We start from the raw sequence: 20009 nt of genomic DNA, 5'->3' as shown, positions 1-20009 counted from the left end.
CTCTAACTTCACAATAAGTCTGGTACAGTTCTTTGGGCAAAATTAGAGACACATACTTTTTCTCTGGTCTTAGTTTGTTTTGTTTTATCAGCATAATGGACTGAATACGTGAAAAAATGACAAAATTAGAGATAACAAGGACACATAGAATAAAACGTTTCTTTGTAATGAAACATTTTAAAAAAAACATTGTTTTATTTGTCAAAAAGATAAATTTTTCAATGTAATTGATAGCTCTGTAGAAACTAGAAATTACCAAAATTTCAAAAAAAAAATTATAAAAAGAGAATGACTAAATTATTGTAGCTAGACTAGACAGGAGAGAGCTGCCTACAAAGGCAAGGTAGTAAGAGAGAGTACCATGGGGTCAGCTGCTCTGGTTTGCCAGTCATTGAACAAGAGACTGACGATCAAAGAAAAATACAGCTTATCAATTTATAAAACAAATAAGACTAGCGCAATAATAAGAAATATATAAATGACTATATTTTACATTAAAAATGATACAGAATGTCAACTTCAATTGTGGTTATGATGGAATAGTTTATACTCAGCTAACATTCCCAAAAAGAAAAAGCAAAAAAGCCATTAAAATTTTTACAAATTTTGCGGAAATGCATTAGAAGTTGATAACATAGCTATGGCTTAAGATGAAGCTTACTGTGATTATCTCAATTTTTTGCCTCATCTTTCCCCTCAGGACAATGGTTAATTATTGGAAGATAGCATGAGATCGAGAGTTAGACAAAAAGTTACTAAGATTACAGTATATCACAGAGTTATCAGTAGCTCACACAGCCAGAAAGACAAAAAAAAAAAAAAAAAAAAAAAAGAAAGGAAGATCTATGGTGCTGTGAGAGCCTGTATTTGAAGTGATTAAAATCCAGAGAGAAGGTAGACTCAGAGAAGTAAGCTCAACTCTGGATGTGGTTTTCCCCAAAAGATGCTTATGGAATAAGAGGATAAAAAGGGCTAAGGTAACTAAAAATCAAAGCACGACTGTCATGCTGCATAGCTTGGGAAATTTGTGTTTCAGGTGCCAGCAGTGAGGGTCTATCTTAAGAAATCTCCAACTCTCAGTTTGAAACCTTTCAGAGCTATAAACTAGGAGTAGAAAAATTAGAGAATAATCCTTATAAAGATTGTCATATATTCTGGCTCTGTATCCTTACCCAAATCTCATCTTGAATTGTAATCTGAATTGTAATTCCCATATGTTGGGGGAGAGACCTCAGGGAGGTTATCAGATCATGAGAGTGGTTCCCTCATGCTGTTCTCATGATAATGAGTGAGTTCTCATGAGGTCTGATGGTTTTATAAGGGGCTTTTCTGACTTTGCTTAGCACTCATTCTCTTTCCTGCTGCCCTGTGAAGAGGTGCCTTCAGCCATGACTGTAAGTTTCCTGAGGCCTCTTAGCCAGGCAGCACTGTGAGTCAATCAAACCCCTTTTCTTTGTAAATTACTCAGTCTTGGGTAAAGGAGCATAAGAACCAACTAATATGGATTGTAACTCAGCCAGAGTCAATTCAGACTACAATCAATTCAGTCTCCGATTGAGTTGAAGTATCTGTTCCTTTGCTTCCTGCTGGAGAACATGGTAAATCTTCATTATTCAAAGTATATTCTATTTTTTTAAAGATGTCTATTAATTTAACCCAAGGTTGACAAGCATACCTAAGAATAAAACTAAAAGGAAATACAATAAAAGAAATCATAAGTGACAAAGGTGTTGAAATTTTAGTCATGAACTTTAAAATAACTGTAATTAAGATCATTTTAAAAATGTATGACAAGATGGAAAGTTTTACCAGAGAACTAGAATCAATAAAAAAGGATAAAGTGGAAATTCTAAAACTGTAGTAATTGAGCTTAGGAACTGAACAAGTTGGATAATGCCAAAAATAAGATTAGTGTGTTGGACTGTGTCAGTTTATGGAATATATCCAAATATAAACATGAAGAGGAAAGTAAAAGGATGAGCAGTACACAAAGATTGTAAGGTCTACCATAAATGCGATTTTATTCACAGAAGGAGAATATATAAATAATAGGGCAAAAGCAATTTTTGAGAAGACAATGGGCCTAAAATTTCATAATAAAATATGCTAATCAACAAATATAGGAAGTTCTAAGAACTCCAAGCAGTATAAATGTAAGAAAATTCATTTAGCTACATCGTAACATAACTGATAAAGGCCAATAAGGAGAGGGAAAGAAAACTGTGTTTTTAAATTTTAAAAATATTGAGAGAAACAAGACATTACAACCAAAGGGGCAGCAACAAGACTGAAAGCTTACTTTTCAAAAGAAATGATGAAAAACCAAGATAGTAAGTTGATGCTTTCAATGTGCTGGGGAAAAACAAAAACAAATACTACCAGCCTCACCTTCTACAGCTACGAAAAATAGTCTTTAAAAGTAAAAGCAACTTGAAGACATTCCAATGCAAACATAAACTGAGAAAATACATTGTCAGCCAGACCCACACTGAAGACATACCACAGTAAAGAGAAGCATTTGGATGGGAAGAAAATGATACCAGAAATACAAAACATAATGAACATCAATAAAAGGATAAATATGTGGTAAATAAATCATAGGTGTCTAATTTTCTATTTATAGATACTTTACACATGCTAAGATAAAAATTTTAAATTCCTCTTTTTAAGAAAAACAGGGCATAAACCAGTATCATCACACATTGCAGTACAGGTTTGGCAAAGTTACACAGATGATGCAATGCAGTCAAGAGGAGAGCTCCCTCGCCTACTTGAGATTGCTGAATAGAGGAAAGTCTTCCCTGAGCAAGAGATACTTTGCTGAATCCCAACTCATTCAAATAATAGAACATGGAGAAGAAAAACTGACATGATAGGTGGGTGTTAATTGAGAAACATTTAGATGAACAAGCTTCAAACACATACATGATTTATTATTCAGTCACCAATTTTGAGAAATCATTTTCCCAGCCATAAAAAATTTTCCTCTGCTTACTAGTTTTGTCTTTTAGTTCATTCCTATTTATATTCTTAAAAAATATCAAGGTATTAAAAAAGACAAGGATGATATAATGTGTAAGAATTGAATTATATTATATGGAATGAAAGTCATAATGAAATTTCTTTCAAATTAATTATACATTTTATACTCAACACTTTATGCTAGATATTTAAGGCCATCAAAAGAGCAAAAACCATTAAAGCAAAAGAAAAGTTAGAGGGTAGGAATATCAAGAGAAGCTGAATAATGCTTCTATCTGAAAGTAATTTTACTTTCTGCTTCTTTCTTCATGATGCTTGCTGAACAGACCCAGCAATAACTGGTAAATGGAGTAATTTTCCCAAATGAATTATTAAAATTCTTGACAAATAAAGTGGATTCTGTTAATTAAAATCTTAATTGTTCTTGAAAGTGATAGAAAAAGACAATACTCAACCTTTCTAAAAGAATATGCCAGCAACATATATCTCCTTTAGCAGACCATGTGCGAATTACTTATTCAATAACTATTGATTAAATGTTTTAATCCCTATGCAGATTCAAATGATAACTATGCACCCAATCAATTCTTGCTTGTAGCCTCCCTAGGAGCAGATGTTAGAATTCTGTTTATATGAGTTTAGATACAACCTAAAAAGGCTTTTACTCTTTCTGTCACTTTCAAGGAGGATTGAAGGTTATTGCGATTATCTTGTTTGCTTCAACTCGCAATCTTTTACATCCAACTCCCTACACCTAATGCTGAGCAGTCAAAATCTCTTAATATTGTGTCTCAAATGCCAAGAATAAGAAAAAACAGTCTACTCAAAATTGTTTTTTCCCTTTAACAGAGTCACAGGTGACTTCCAAACAATTATAATTTTTGTTATTAATCTTCCTATTCAGATATCTATTAAATATGAGAAAAACACTACTAAAATTAAAATTATATTCTAGCCAAGTACATTCTCTGTTCTGTAGAGCATGTATCCTAAATTTTTTATTGTTTCTTCTCCTGAAGAACTGAACCTGCAATCTAGAATGCACAAAATAGTTTCTCTTGATGATAACCCTTAATCATAAAACAGTAATCACCAGTGCTGCTACTTTTTTTTGCAATCAAGGCTCAATTTAAAAGTAATTTCATGTTAAATAAATGTAATAATATAATAAATCACTACATTTACCATAACCATTAACCCAACAAATATATATAAATTAAAAACAATCTTTCTCTACATCCTATATTAATACTCTGGCATATGTCCTTTTATACCTTTATCTATGCTCACTCAAACATATTTACACATATATAAAATCATATAATTCTCTCTTTCAAACGTGAGATTATGTGGACTAAGCTGTCCAAGATTTCTGAATGCACATCCAGAGCATTCAGTATTACCTTTGGCTGTAATTTGGTGGTCTCTTTATTCATTTTACCAAAAGTTTCAAACTCTTTTTTGAATTTCAGATCTCCAATAGTCATCTAAAGGGAAAAATACAAGTTCATATTTATTAGCATTTATTTAATGAAAACAAGTTGAGTTTTTGTTGTTTTTTTTTTTTGTTTTTTTTTTTGAGACGGAGTTTCGCTCTTGTTACCCGGGCTGGAGTGCAATGATGCGATCTCGGCTTACCGCAACCTCAGCTTCCTGGGTTCAGGCAATTCTCCTGCCTCAGCCTCCTGAGTAGCTGGGATTACAGGCACACACCACCATGCCCAGCTAATTTTTTTTTTTATTTTTAGTAGAGACGGGGTTTCACCATGTTGACCAGAATGGTCTCGATCTCTTGACCTCGTGATCCACCCGCCTCGGCCTCCCAAAGTGCTGGGATTACAGGCTTGAGCCACCGCATCTGGCCCAAGATGTTTTCTTGCATTTACTGGAGGACCACCAATACTTTTGGGCAGAGCACTGACATGATTTCATCTATGTCTTAGTGGGATATATTTGTTAGAAAGGGAGAATCTATTGGAAGAAAAACGAGACATTCATATGGCTACGTTGAGTGACAAGTCCTGATATGGTGAAGGCCAGGACAAGTAGGGTAAAAGCTATGGGCCTGGTCAACATGGTGAAACCCCATCTCTACTAAAAATACAAAAAATTAGCTGGGCATGGTGGCGCGTGCCTGTAATCCCAGCTACTCAGGAGGCAGAGGCAGGAGAATTGCCTGAACCCAGGAGGCGGAGGGTGGGGTGAGCCGAGATCGCGCCATTGCACTCCAGCCTGGGTAACAAGAATGAAACTCCGTCTAAAAAAAAAAAAAAAAAAAAGCTATGGGACAAGAGATGACAGATATTGTCAGAGAGGAAAAGATGAAGGACAAACATGAGGGTTTTAGATTCGCAGTTTGGTATTTATAGTGATACAGTTCAACAAGCTAAGGAATATGGAAAGGAGATTGGTTTTGAAGTGCAAATTGAGGTCCTGTATATGTTGTATTTGAGGCTTCTATGGAGCATCCAGCGAATAGTGACTTATAAGGAAATGCAAAATTATATAATAATCTCTTCTCCAACATTTAACATTTTAGCTTAAGTATTTTCCATGTTTGTCTTATATTCTTCACAATTTTAGTTTATGTCTGATGACATATTATACAGAGTGATAACAAAATTTACATTTTTAAATTGTTGGACATTTGGACAGCTTCCACCTTTTTTTCATAGTAAAAAACTATCAAATATCTTAATATATATAACATTTTCTTCTTTTAATTACTTTTTCAGAATATATATTCCCAGAACTAAAATGTTTATTTACCCAAATCATATGAATATTGAAAGTCATTGTCCAAAATGTTTTCAAAAAACTTTTATACATACAAGTAAGTATGTATGTATATATATTTGTGTATGTGCATAGTGTGTGTGAATATATGTATACACATACACATGAACATGAATATACACATTTGGCTCTATGTGTCCTGGGTCCTGCACCTATGGATTCAACCAACCACAAATTGAGAATATTAGGGAAAAAAAAGGCATCTGAACTCAAAACGTACAGAGGTTTTTGTCATTATTCCCTTATTATAGTATAAAAAGTATTGACATTGCATTTATATTACGTTAGGTAAGTAATCTAGAGATGGTTTAGAATATATAGGAGGATATGTGTAGGTTGTATGAAAATACTACACCACTTTATGAATTTGGGTATGTATAAGAGGCCTGAAACCAATCCCTTGCTAGCCTCACCTCTCTCTTTCTCTCTCCCTCATTCTCTCTCTCTACATATATATAAATATAAATATATATATGCTTTGATAAATTCTCTCTTCCTCTCTCTCTATATATATATTTATTCTCTCCACACATATACACACACACATATGCATATGCATTTGAAATGCTTAAAATACAAATATATATAGGTAAATATACATAGAGATATATATATAACTCTTTAAAATATTTGATATTAAATACTGATGCTTTATTCTGGAGCATAAAGCAGGTCTCCAAATAACTATGCACATACAGATATAGTTTCCAGGACCACATAGATTCCAAGAAAAAAAAGTGTAATGAAGCATTTCAAGATTCCTTTTTACTAACCAATTTATAGCTCCTCTTGCAAAATGATGAATAAAGAGAAAACAAGTGCAAAACAGCAGTTTACCTACTTCAGCTACTGAGTGCCGTATGTTCTCCTTTTCCTCTGCATGGACTTCCTCAGAGGCAAATTAACAAAATCACAGGTGCCTTCTGGAAAAAGTGATTAGACTATTCAGAACTCCCTTGCGTTCTCTCAAAGGCAGTTTAAAGTTAACTGAACCTTCCGCTATGTTGTCAGATTTACAATTGATTCCAGTTTCCAGTGTGCAGCATATTCGATAGACTGCTGGAAAACAGATACCCCTTTCACTCGGCATTTGATTCTGAAGAAAAGCCGTAAGGCGAAAGGACATCAGCTGCAACAAGAACATTACAATTCCAGTGGTTGGTTTCAAAGATAGTTTTTAATGTGATACACACTGAAAATAAGGGACTGGGATAAAATGATCTTTGTCTCATACCACACTATTCCTGTACATACTTCTACCATTTTTTTTTTCATTCTTCTAAGTTGGAATTAAAATCACCTCACCAGAGACTTTATTCTGATCTCCTTAAATGGCTTCCAGATTCACTCCTTATTATTCAAGCCAGTTTAGTTGTTGGTGGCACAAGACACTTTGTGATTATATATTCGTTTTTGCTTACTTGTTATTTCTCTTTAATTTCCACTATTCGTAATCTCCTTGAGAGCAGAAACTGTGTAGATTTCTTATGCAAAATAGTTCCAGTTCTGAACCAAGTATCTGACACATAATAGATATTTTTAAATATCTGATTTATGAATAAACTAAGTAAATAAAACCATAAGTAAAACTCACAAGAACCAACCCCAGATTAGAAAACACCTTCCATTTGACAGTAGTATTTTTTGGCTACCGAAGTAAAGAATATCTGTTCATCTGAAAATATTTCAATTTATACATTGATATAGTAGTTGTTTTCAAGAATGGCATCTACTCTTAAACTGTAAAGAACCTTAGAACCTACACCTTATGGGAAAAGGTATTAGATTTCCATAGAGAAAATAAAGCTGATCCTTCCATACGTGTCTACTGTAAAACTCAAACAGAGTGATGGATGTGAAGACAAATGACATGAATATAGATACCGAAAGTCAACATATGTCATCTGTAATCTTTTCTATGTTCAATTAGTGTCACACTTATTAATTAATTGCCTAATAAATGTAATGCTCTGTTCTAGTCATTTGTAATACAACTACATGACAACAATTTCCATTAAATATATAAGCATGATTAGTGTAAATAGTGATACATACTTTGAAGAATTCGGCCTAATGAAGATAAACAGGGATTGAGAGAGGAGAGGTTTTTTTTAAAAAAACAGAGTAATGAAGAAAGGCCTTATTGAAGAGGTAATGTTTAAACTAGGTCTTGAAAGATAATGAGGCAACCCTGTCAAGTTTTGATGGAAGAGTATTTCAGGCACAGAAAACATACAAAGGCCAACTTTGGAAATAGGTTGTAATATTAATAATTAGACTTGTTGAGAAATGATAAAAAATTATAAATGTAATTAACTAAGCACCACTAACTTACTAAAAAACATCACATTTATCTTTTGCCACTGCTGCCCTAGAATATTTTACTTCAGTAGTTCTAATGTCTTTTCCTATAACAATGTTTGCATTAAAGACAAAGGATTGCTAGGAAATTCCAACTGAAATTTCAAGTGGAGTCAAATAAAAGATCCATAGCTAAACATTTTATATCTTTACAGCTGAAAGAAACCTGAAAAGGTCATGCAATCTCTATGACTCAAATACCTGAACAGCATCAAATGCAATTTATCACATTTTATAACTTTTCTAATGTAGTTTGAATGAAATCACATTCGACAAGGTTAGAGATTTTTGTGCCTGAGCCACAGTCATTTTTTGGTATCAAAATCAAACCATGGGATGTAAAATTAGGATTTCTGTCCTTACAGTAGTTTTAAAATTTTATCATTCTTTAAAAAGTCTTAAACACCAAGGATTAATGTTACATAACTATTGAGGGGATTTTATTCACCAAATGAGATAAATAATTTAGCAAATATTGCTAATTTTATTATTCAAGTTTGTAGCTCTCTCATGCCTTAAATGATATTCACAAAGAACACTGAACGTATACCACCATTTCTCCTCAAACAAAATAATTTCTTTTCACCTGTATTATGCTTACAATAAAGAATTTTGCTGAAGTGTTAAGCTATTTTTTTCTTACTTTTAAGGTGTGCAGTAGCCTGGAGCTCCAGTTCTTATTAGCCATCGGTCAAGAACCTGAGAAGAATTTTGCATTGTAAATAGACAAGAGAAAGTGATACAACTTGTTGTCTTCCAGGGATAATATATAGAATAATTATTCAGATGAAGTTGTAAAGTAACAATTATTTCTAAGAGTACTTTTGAAGAGAAGGAGGGAAGAGGTCCTTAGGTAGGTTAGCACTAGCTCTGAGACAACGTCTGTGCCAGGCTCTGAGCATAGAGAAGGGATCCAGTACTTGTCAAATATTCCCTTCACTACTACTATTTGATTTTAAAATTAATTTTACTATGTTAAGAAGAGGTCAGCCCTTATGACACCTATAGAATGATGTACGTCATAGTTAAAAGATACACTTTTCGTGAACCACGGAAGTAGCAGTATATGATTACAGAAGAACTTTGAGCAGAAACTTGGTATATTAGCTCTGGCTACCCTAACAAAATACCACAGCATGGGTGGCTTAAACAATAGAAATTTGTTTTCTCACAGTTCTGAAGACTAGCAGTTCAAGATGAAGGTGCCAGCAGAGTTGGTTTATTGTGAGCTCTTTCTTCCTGGTTTGCAAATGGCTACCTTCTCTCTGTGTCCTCACGTGACTTTTCTTCTGTGCATTTTTTTTCCTGATGTTCATATAAGGACTTTGGTCCTTTAGAATTAGGACCCCACTCATGACTTTGTTTAACCTTTATTACCTCTTCAAAAGTCCTGTCTTCAAATATATGACATTGGAGGTTAGTGCTTCAACATATGAATTTTAGGGTCTGGGGCAAAATTATTTTTATAACACTTAGAGAACTTGATGTCTTCTCTTGGTAATAATGCCCCTTGTTTTTTCTTCCTTTTTCTGTTTTTCACCTGTAAAATGAAGTTGAAGTACATGATCTCTATGTATCTGACAAAAGAAATCTGGCTTTTTCTCTGAAAAAACAAATTTAGTGACCACTATTTCAAGTAATAAGACAAAAATGACTCCTTGCAGAACTTGAGTATTAGAATTGTTTATAACTCTTAACTATAATATTTAGTGTTTATTTTATTCTAATAAATTGTCTCCTAAATTGTCTTAATCCACAGAGAAATACAAACTAAAAGCTTTTGTTAAAAGACACTCCATGAGCCTGTAATCAACTTCTCCCAATCTCAAAAACCAGCATCTTAAATAATGCATCATGAAGTAAAGCTAACAATGCATTCATAGATCCAGCCTATTTAAACATTTCAGACAGAATATTGTTGACATGATCGTTCATCATAAAACATTAATATGGTAAATGCCTAGGGAATTTATTAATGCATATACACCAAAATGTTAATTAATAAAAATGAATTAAATTTAGTAAAACCATTATTAGGCATGCCTGGCAATTTAGGCAAAGAAAGAATTAGGTCCTGTTAACACTGCTGCCAGATGAGTAGAACACTGGATTAATTATCAAGAATCACAGACAGATTGTTGTTGTTTATACATACTCCTTAGAAAGTCAGATTTCTGGGCACAATAAATATGAACTTCAGGTATAATGTTGGGGTGCCAGGTCATTAAGCATGATTAGAAGTCTGCTTTTATCTGCAATCCAGGCTTCACATGAAAGCGCGGTGCATATTCTAGCATGAAGTAAGGTAGGAATGGAGGCAGAAATAACATTAAGTTTCAGAGACTGGAAAGGAGGTACACAGAAAATGAAGAAAATCAATCAAAGAGCTGCCAAGCCCATTCCCATCACTCCTTTTGACTACAAATGCAGCAGCTGTCTTCTTGGGATGTTTGAAATATTCTCCTTCAGCCTCTGTCAAAGAACATTAGGTGTCATAATTTTGCTAATATATGCTCATGACTTTGCCTCGTGAACTTAAATAGCACATTCCGGTCTATAATTTCAACTAAGAGCAAAATGAACAAGAGCCCCATAGACTCAATCCTTACGCTTTAGAAGCTGGTAATTGGAAAAAGTGGTCATAATGAAGAGCCCAAAAGAGGAAAATGTAATTAACCAGGAGTTCTGTATAGAGTCTAATTTGATTTTCTTGGCTTGTTAGCTCAGCTGGTTGGAGTGAGGTGTTAATGAAGTCAAGATTGCAAGTTCAATTGCCATATGGGCCAGTTAGTTCCACTCAATTCTATGGCTACTGACCAAATGAGTTCTATTGGTTACAAGAGGAATTAGGCAAGAAAGAATGGTTTAGAAAAAATCTATTAATACCACTATCAAACAAACTCAAAACACTACTGTCAAGGCAGGGTTGCGGTGAGGACTGTGTTTTAATTATTTAAAATTGAGAAAATGTAAAATTCTGAGAAGTGAAAATTGAGACAAAAATTTAGACTTTCTGAACACTATCATTAGTGTCCTTTACCAAATCGGAAGTTTGCCCGATAAATGTATTTTAGTTGCTGCTTAACTGAGTTCTCAGACATCTCTATTTAAATATGACTGGGAATATGGATTTCAGCAGAGGTGGATTAGGTATATGAGATGAGAGAGATTCACTACAGAGAGAGAAGCAGTCTTTAGGGCTGACTAGGGAGGAAAGCAGAAATAAGGAAAATAAGGTTGGTAATAGAAACACAATGTTAAAAACAGGAAATTGCTTCATCATTTACTCAATCTGAAATAGCTCTAGCGTCTAGACAGACTCATCCAATCTTATGATTGGACTCTAATCCCCACCTAGAACTGCGATCCATTTTAAGTTAAGAAGTCCTAAACAAACCCTGGCTTAAACCAATTACAAAAGAGTGCAAAGTACACCTACATACCTGCCTTAGCCCCAGGGAAAATTTGCAGGCAATTCCTCTTTATCCTAAGATGTTAAAACCACAGACACATCTACAACTGAGTGCTAACAAACTTAACACACATGTAACAGCGATAGTAATTTTGTTATATGAAACCAACATGTCTGGAACTGTTTTATAATACTCCCAGAGAAATTTTCCAGAGGAAGAGTTTGAGCTAAATTTGCTTGCTAGTAAATGCTTATCATAATGACACAGCTGATAAAGAATCAGGAGTATCGTTATTGAATAAATCAGCTCTGGGGAGAGGAGCTGGTTCTTTAACAACCAAGCGCAGGTATGCAATACCATTTGCAGTTTACCTGTTCCCCCTTTAACCCACAAATCTGGTTCCTCTCCTCATTCTATCCTACTTCAGGCAAAAGGAAAATCATTCGTATCTTTGGTTTTTCCATTCTTAAGGAAAACAAGGCCTTTCTGGCATGGTTCCGGAAAATCTCAGATAAAAGTTATATTTGTAAACTTCTGCGGCTTGCCTGAAAATTCTGAGGACTCTTTAATTTCTCTGTGGGAAGCAGGGAACAAACCAAGTACAGCTTCCCTCCTCAGTTTCTCCTGATAAGCAACATTTGATTTCTATCAAACCAGTAAGCAACATTTGATAGAAAATTAAAGGCCTAATTCTCTATTTAACATTATATGAGTTTCTTTTGAATGGTGATTCATTCTAGAATTCAGCCCCCAATTTTTTTTACTCTCCTTTTCAAACTTTTCCTTTTCTCTGTTAAAATAAGAGACAAAAATGTTTCTATTGGGTAGTGTGAGAGAGAAGAGATAGACAACTAGTGGTCTGCTCAGTTACAGGAAAAATGCCTGAACAGCATTCTGTTATCTTGCAATAATGGGGCCATTTATGTGCGTCACATTTTCATTTTCAGCTCTGTTCATTTTAATTACTTTCATTTGAATACCCGATCTTAACTTTTCCCCTACACATGCCTGGCTAATCAAAATGCTTGATTTATTAATATTGAACAGAATTATAGCACTTTATTAATAAACTAAATTTCAGCAACTAGATCTAGTAAGGCAATTACAAATACTATGGCCAGCTAGAATGATACATTAAGTGCTTTGGAAATGTCAGATGAAAATTGTTAAACCAGACAAGCACCAGTGACAGTTAATAGTAGTGCTCTCATGCCCCCTATTGGTTACTTACTTGAGAATCACATTGAAGCTAAGTCATTTTATGGCCGGAGAAAAAAATGTTCAATGTTTTCTCTTGAATGTGGTTTTGATCATAAACGAAAAGATATTTACAGACACACACACACACACACACACTGTATCTCTCTGGTTTCCTGTTTGAATTGAAGCTAAAAAAAAGTGAGATTTAAAGAGAGGGTGAATTTTGAATTTTGCATTGGGTGTGAAAAAATCCCACATCCATTTATATTCACAATTGGTAAGTTCCATCCATGGACTATTTTCTCATGAGATGTTAGCCTTTTGGTATAGTGCAAAGGGCATGAACTTTTAGACTAACTGGTCCTGAGTTTGAATCAAGGGAATTTATCTTCCTTATCCATCGCATTAAACCATGTAAACATGGAAAATTATTTTTTTAATCTTGAAAATGATTTGGGTTATAATTATTATTACACATTGTTGGTTTGAAGATTAAAAGATAAATGGTTTGTCTGAAAGTGCCTACTAAGCATATATTAAATGCTAAGTAAATGTTAGGTTTTCTTTTTCTTTCTTTTTTTTTTTTCTACAACTCTCTGTTATAGACATTACCTGATTACCTTTATCCCATTTTGTAGATAGAATTGAGGTTCAGGCAGATAGAAAAAAGTGGCCAAGCTTTTGCAGCTAGTAAATGATAATACAGGCATCAAAACCCAGAATATTTTGCTTCTAATGCAAATATATTTTGTGATATTGTTTATATAATTTCATCATAACTCAATGTTACAAACTGAGGTCTATATAACCTACCCTACCTTGATTTACATCTTATAAAATTTAATAAGAAAAATGCAGAAAAAGGAGGAGTGGTCTTATTTTAAAAGTGTCTTGGACAAGATTCTAACAAAGATTTGATTTGTATTATAAAAATAAAATCAGAGTATTCTCAAAAGAATCACTGACTATTCTCAAAAATTATGCTAAAAGATTAATTATTTGACAGCAATTTATTCTTTGTGAACATAATATACCATCTCTTCACATTTTGCTACTACTTCTCCTGTTAGAAATACCGGCTTTCAGGAAGATCTCGTGGGTTTTCATAACTACTCTATAAATGAATAAAAAATAGTTCTTACATATTTTACCAAATGGATGTCTATAAGCAGAATTAAATATTCATGTAAGTACAGATGTTTAATTACCAAGTAGAATTGATAATATTCTCAACACAAGACACCTCAAATAATTTGAGTTTTTAAACATAATTTATTTTATACCCAGAAATTATCTGTCGTCATTTATTTAGTAATTGGTCATTTATTTAGTAATTGGTCAGAATAATATAATCAGAAATGTATTTAATTGTGTTTTCCACCAATGCTTCAGGTTGCAAATTATTCAAAATTATTTCAATTATGTCCAAATATACTAATTTTTATAACAGAAGAGAAGCCACATATGTGAGCAATTAAATACACACTTGTTTCTATTTTAGGGTAATCTGGAAAAGCATAGTGACTTAAATATCTGCCCACTCATGTAATTTCCTGGGTAGATCATAAATCAACGTTAATAAGGTCAAAAAATCAATTTTTGATGAGTCTGGAATTTGCACATATATATTTAATAATGAATCATTGTAGGTCGTCTTTATCAGCAAAGACATGTGCCATTATAATTGTATTAATCTTAGTGGAAAGTGCTAAGTTAAGGTCATACAAGTCAATTAAGCTTTATTGACTAGGATAAAATAAAACAAATAATTATATACTGGTACTACAATGATGTGTTGGATACAGAGTTACATCATTCTTGTAAGTTTATTTCTTGATCCATTCACTAACAAGTGTTTACTGGCAAAGACAACTAGGTTTAAATCTGCTTAACTACTTACTAACTAATAGGCATAAAACTATTACCTCATAGCTTCAAATCTCTCTTATCTTTAAATTAGTGATAAAAAATGCCCAAATTCACAAAATTGCTGTAGAATTCAAAATACAGTAAAAGTGTCATTTAATATCTCTGCAGTAAACATTATCTCAGTCTAAACATGAACATTTTTTCTTAAGTGGGCAAATCATTCACCTCTCTATAAAGAGTTTCCTGAACTATAAGTTATTGGACAAGAATACATTTTACATCCTTTCTAAATCTAACCCTTGATATTACTGCAAATCCACCATGCCTAAATGGCAGAACTAGATATTGGGGTATTGTTCCAGATTCTTCTCTTCAATGGATCTTTCTACAATAAAATATGTTTCAACCTTATTCTATAATTTTAACAAAAGTATATCGTGTGTGGAAACAGATAATGGTTTTTTAAAAATTTTAAGTTCAGAGGTACAAGTTCAGGTTTGTTACTTAGGTAAACTTGTGTCTTGGGGGTTTGTTGTATAGAATATTTTGTCACCCCAGTATTAAGCCTGATCCTTTCCCTCCTCTCAACCTTCACCCTCCAAAAGGCCCTAGTGTGTGTTGTTCCCCTCTATGTGTTCATGTGTACTCATCATTTATCTCTCACTTATAAGTGAGATTATCCAGTATTTAGTTTTCTGTTCCTGTGCCAGTTTGCTAAGGATAAGGGCCTCCAGCTCCATCCATGTCTCTGCAAAGGATATGATTTCATTCTTTTTTTATCAGTGCATAGTATTCCATAGTTTACTGCATATTCCTTAGTCTATCATTGATAAGTGTTTAGGTTGATTTTATGTCTTTGCTATTGTGAATACTGCTGCAATGAACATACACATGCTTGTGTCTTTATAATAGAATAATTTGTATCATTTGGGTATATATCTAGTAATGGAATTGCTGGGTCAAATGATATTTCTGTCTTTAGGTCATTGAGGAATCACCACACTCTTCCACAATGGTTGAGCTAATTTACACTCCCACCAGCAGTATAGAAGCATTCTTTTTTCTCCACAACCTCACCAGTATCTGTTATTTTATTGACTTTTTAATAATAGCCATTCTGACTACTGTGAGGTATCTTATTATCATTTGGATTTGCATTTCTCTAATGATGAACGATGTTGAGCTTTTTCATGATTGTTGGCTGCATGTATGTTTTCCTTGAAAATAGTCTGTTCATGTCTTTTGTCCACTTTTTCATGGAGTTTTGTTTTTTCTTTAAATTTATTTAAGTTCATTATAGATGCTGGATATTAGACCTTTGACAGATGGATAGACTGCAAAAATTTTCTCTCATTCTGTAAATTGTCTGTTTACTCTGTTGATAGTTTCTTTTTCTGTGCAGAAGCTCTTTAGTTTAATTGGATCCCATTTTTTGCTTTTGTTGCAATTGCTTTTGGCGTCTTTGTTATGAAATCTTTTCCCATGCCTATGTCCTGAATTGTATTGCTTAGGTTCTCTTTCAGGGTTTTTTCATTTTGGGTTTTACATTTAAGTCTTTCATCCATCTTGAATTAATTTTTGTATATGGTATAAGAAAGGGCTCCAGTTTCAATCTTCTGCATATGGTTAACCAGTTATCTCAGCACCATTTATTGAATAGGAAATTCTTTCGCTATTGCTTGTTTTTGTCAAGTTTGTGGAAGATCAGATAGTTGTGTGTGGTCTTATTTCTAGGTTTTCTATTCTGTTTCATTGGTCTATGTGTCCGTTTTTGTACCAGTACCATGCTCTTTTGGTTACTGTAGCCCTATAGTATAGTTTGAAATTGGATAGCTTAGTGCCTCCAGCTTTATTCTTTTTGCTTAGGATTGCCTTGGCTATTTGGACTCTTTCTTCGTTTCATATGAATTTTAAAATAGTTTGGAAACAGATAATCTTTTTTACAAAAATCCTGTCAAGGCTTTAGCTTCATTCAATGATTCTGTTCTACTTACAAGAAATTTGCCATATATAATTTATTTTTTTGGCAGGGTCTCACTTTGTCACTTAGGCTGGAGTGCAGTGGCATGATCTCTGCTAACTGCAGCCTCTTTTTCCTGGGCTCAAGCAGTGGTCTCACCTTACCTTCCTGAGTTGTTGAGATTACAAGCACATGCACCCACGTCCAGCTAATTTTCTGTATTTTAGATAGAGAAGAAGTTTTGCCATGTTGCTCAGGCTGGTCTTGAACTCCTGGCCTCAAGTGATCATCCTGCTTCAGCCTCCCAAAGTGCTGAGATTACAGGTGTGAGCCACAGTGCCCAGCCTTTAAGTATACCTTAAAGTATTTCTTAACAGTGCCTAAACAATATGAAAGGAAGAAATGTAAAGGAAATCATCCAGTGTTGTTTGAAAATGCCTCCTTCATGTAGTTACCTTGAAATAAATTTTGGTACATGGCTAAGTCTGATAAAAAGAAAAAATCTTTAATAAACATAAATAAAAGCTGACCGAGCACCATGTCTTATGCCTATAATCTCAGCACTTTCAGAGTCTGAGACCAGCAGATGGCTTGAGCCCAGTTGTTTGAGAGTTGCCTGGGCAACATGAAAAAACCCCATCTCTACAAAAATACAAAAAATGAGCCAGGGGTAGCGGCATGTACCTGTAGTCCCAGATACCTTGGAGGCTGAGGTGGGATGATCACCTGAACCTGGGAGGTCCAGCTTGCTGTGAGCCATGATTGCACCTGAGTGAGGGAGTGAGACCCTGCCTCAAAATTAATTAATTAATTAAATAAAATAAAGAAGTAAAGTGACTGGACAGTAATATTGTAAACCTGAGAATGTTTTACTCACAAAAATCACCCTATAAAGTTTTTCCTAAGATGCTGCATTTTCCTCACTGAAAGCTATGTCTTATATTTTTTAGCGATAATGAGTACAAGTGCTAATGATTATAGAAATAGAAAGAAATGAATAGAGTGTTATACAATTTTTTAAACCTTGTTGGAGTCTTAATTTTGAGTGTCTTTAGGTTGCATTGAAGAACTCTGAAAATAGTTTTGACAGAGGTCAAAACTATTCTTCTTTGTGTCTTCTAGGCCAAGCAAGCCAAAACTTGTCAGATTCCCTGATTGTACAGCATTCAAATGTCCTGACAAATTCTCAGGAAATGACCCTTCCTAAAGTTGCTTTACTAAGGGTCAACTGAAGTAAAGAAGAAGTATCTTGAATGTCAGTTACTTTAGTCAGGCCCACCTCTTAATGGTAAAATAGCTTCAATAGGCTGGCAGCAGGCATGATGAAAATGAGGAAAAATAGGCAAAGATAACAAGATTTCCTCTATCTTAATGTTTTAAGGACTTTGAGGATACTTCCCATACACTTCAATCTTATTAAGGTCTCAACCTCAGCCTTTCCTACAAATTTACCTTTTGTGACTTCTGTTTGCTACAAGTTGAAAAAAAAAATCACACCAAAACCAGCTATCAGAGGCAGGAGGAAAAGCAGCAGCATAAATGTACGAATTCCTTCAACAAACAGAAAGCCTATGCTATAGTTCCTTCCAAAAGGGTAAAAGGAAAAGGAATACATGCAGAATCTAGGATAATCAGCCAATATCAACGTTATTTTATATATGTCCACGTAACAAAATATATTATTTTGGTGATGTAAATGAATATCCAAGATTCTTTCTGTAAAATTTCTATTTCAAAGGTTTAAATTTGAAACTACACCTTCCTCATCTGTTAAAACTTAGAACTTAAATAAATGCTGTATAGAGTCAAATGAGGGTAAAATCAAAATGCCACCTCCTAATATGTTGATTGACATACTAGGAGGTGGAGATTAATTGCAACTAGAGGAGGAGATAGAAAAAGGAGGTATGACTGTCAGAGTCATTTGGAGGTTTTACACAGGTGTATACACGTACCCTGGAGACTTTAGGACTCACTGCCATGGTAGACCACTATCTATCCCTCAGACATGTCAGAGAAAAAACTACATTGAGCACCACAGACCCTGATCATCCTTCCAAATAACTTTTAGTTTAAACAATAGTATTATATATGTCTAAAGTAAAATCTAAATTACTTTTTCAGAATGCTGTACAGTTTACTAAAACTGCCTGGCAGCTAATTATAGATGCTTACAAAGTTTTAGCAAACTGTACAGCAGCTACTCATGTCTTATCTACAAACATTTAATATTACCCAGAAGTGAGAACAATAGTAGGAGAAAACCTCTTTATTGGGTGACAACATGGAGTCTTAGAGAATTAGAATAGTGTATTCAAGTCCATAGAGCTTGTAAAAATCAGAGACAAGTTAGGACCCAGATATGCTTAGCATCAAATTTTACACACTTTCTATTACCGTAGAGGACTTCCCATCCTGGGCATTATTTGTCAATTTGACTCAAAAGTGTGGTCAGAATGAGGCTCAACGTTCTTTATAACATTGCATGGAAATATACTCTCACTAATTTCTTCCCTTTATTTTAAATAAATCCCTCTTAATTAGGATTCACATTACTTCCATACATGTAATTTTTCTCAATTTTGCAGTAACTTTAGTCACTTGCCCTATTTTATAACAAAGCACAATGTTCTTGAAAGATCTGAATCCTTTATGAATAGGATGTTATAAGAAAACATCCCATAAGTTGGAATGTACTTTATGAAGGCAATTGTCATACTGACTTTCAAAAATTTCAATTTCAACATTCTCATAATAAATTTCTCTACATATTTAAATAGCAAGTATCAGCAATAATTGTCAATTAATTTCTCAAGTTCTATTATGCGATTGCAATATACACAGCGCAAAAGCTAGGTAGACAATGTGTTATAAAATCAAGGGGAAAAGGAGAGAGAGAGAGAAGTTCACACTGGTAAAGATTGGTGTTTCCAAATTCTAAAAGAAAAGTGATTAGTCTTTGCAAACATTTATTTATTTGTCTAATGATTAGTCTCTGGAAGCATTTATTTATTTAGGAACTTAATAAATAAAGGAACTTAAATAAATTTACAATTAGAAAAACAATTCCACCAAAAAGTAGGCAAAAAAGAAGTATCTTCTTCAAAGAAGAAGTATTTACACACTTAACTTCCAATCCACTGGAGAATGCAAAATATAAATTTTTCCTATGTGAATTAGTAAATTTTTCTCAATGTCAAAGACATTTTAATTTGGATATTTTATTACTTGTAGCCACATTTCTAGCATACTTTACCCATGAAATCCCAAGTCTATATTTAACTATGAAATGTTTTTTGATATGCATCAAGTTCAAAGAGAACAATCTGTGCCTGGCACAGCAGATTTGAAAGCATTCCAATATGATATTAAATGATGATGATCAAATCCTAAGAGCATACTCAACCTAAATAACTAGTTGAATGACA

At 33.7% G+C, this 20009-nt stretch overlaps 1 long non-coding RNA gene across 1 annotated transcript in view; it reads left to right on the top strand.

The window, feature by feature from the left end:
• The window catches only part of LOC144579878 (uncharacterized), a 318899-nt gene that overhangs the window by 193085 nt on the left and 105805 nt on the right, over positions 1–20009 (top strand). The window lies entirely within an intron of this gene.

The sequence above is a fragment of the Callithrix jacchus genome, chromosome 17 (genome assembly GCF_049354715.1).
Source record: "Callithrix jacchus isolate 240 chromosome 17, calJac240_pri, whole genome shotgun sequence".
Classification (NCBI taxonomy): domain Eukaryota; kingdom Metazoa; phylum Chordata; class Mammalia; order Primates; family Cebidae; genus Callithrix; species Callithrix jacchus.
This window is presented reverse-complemented; position numbering and strand designations above follow the sequence as displayed.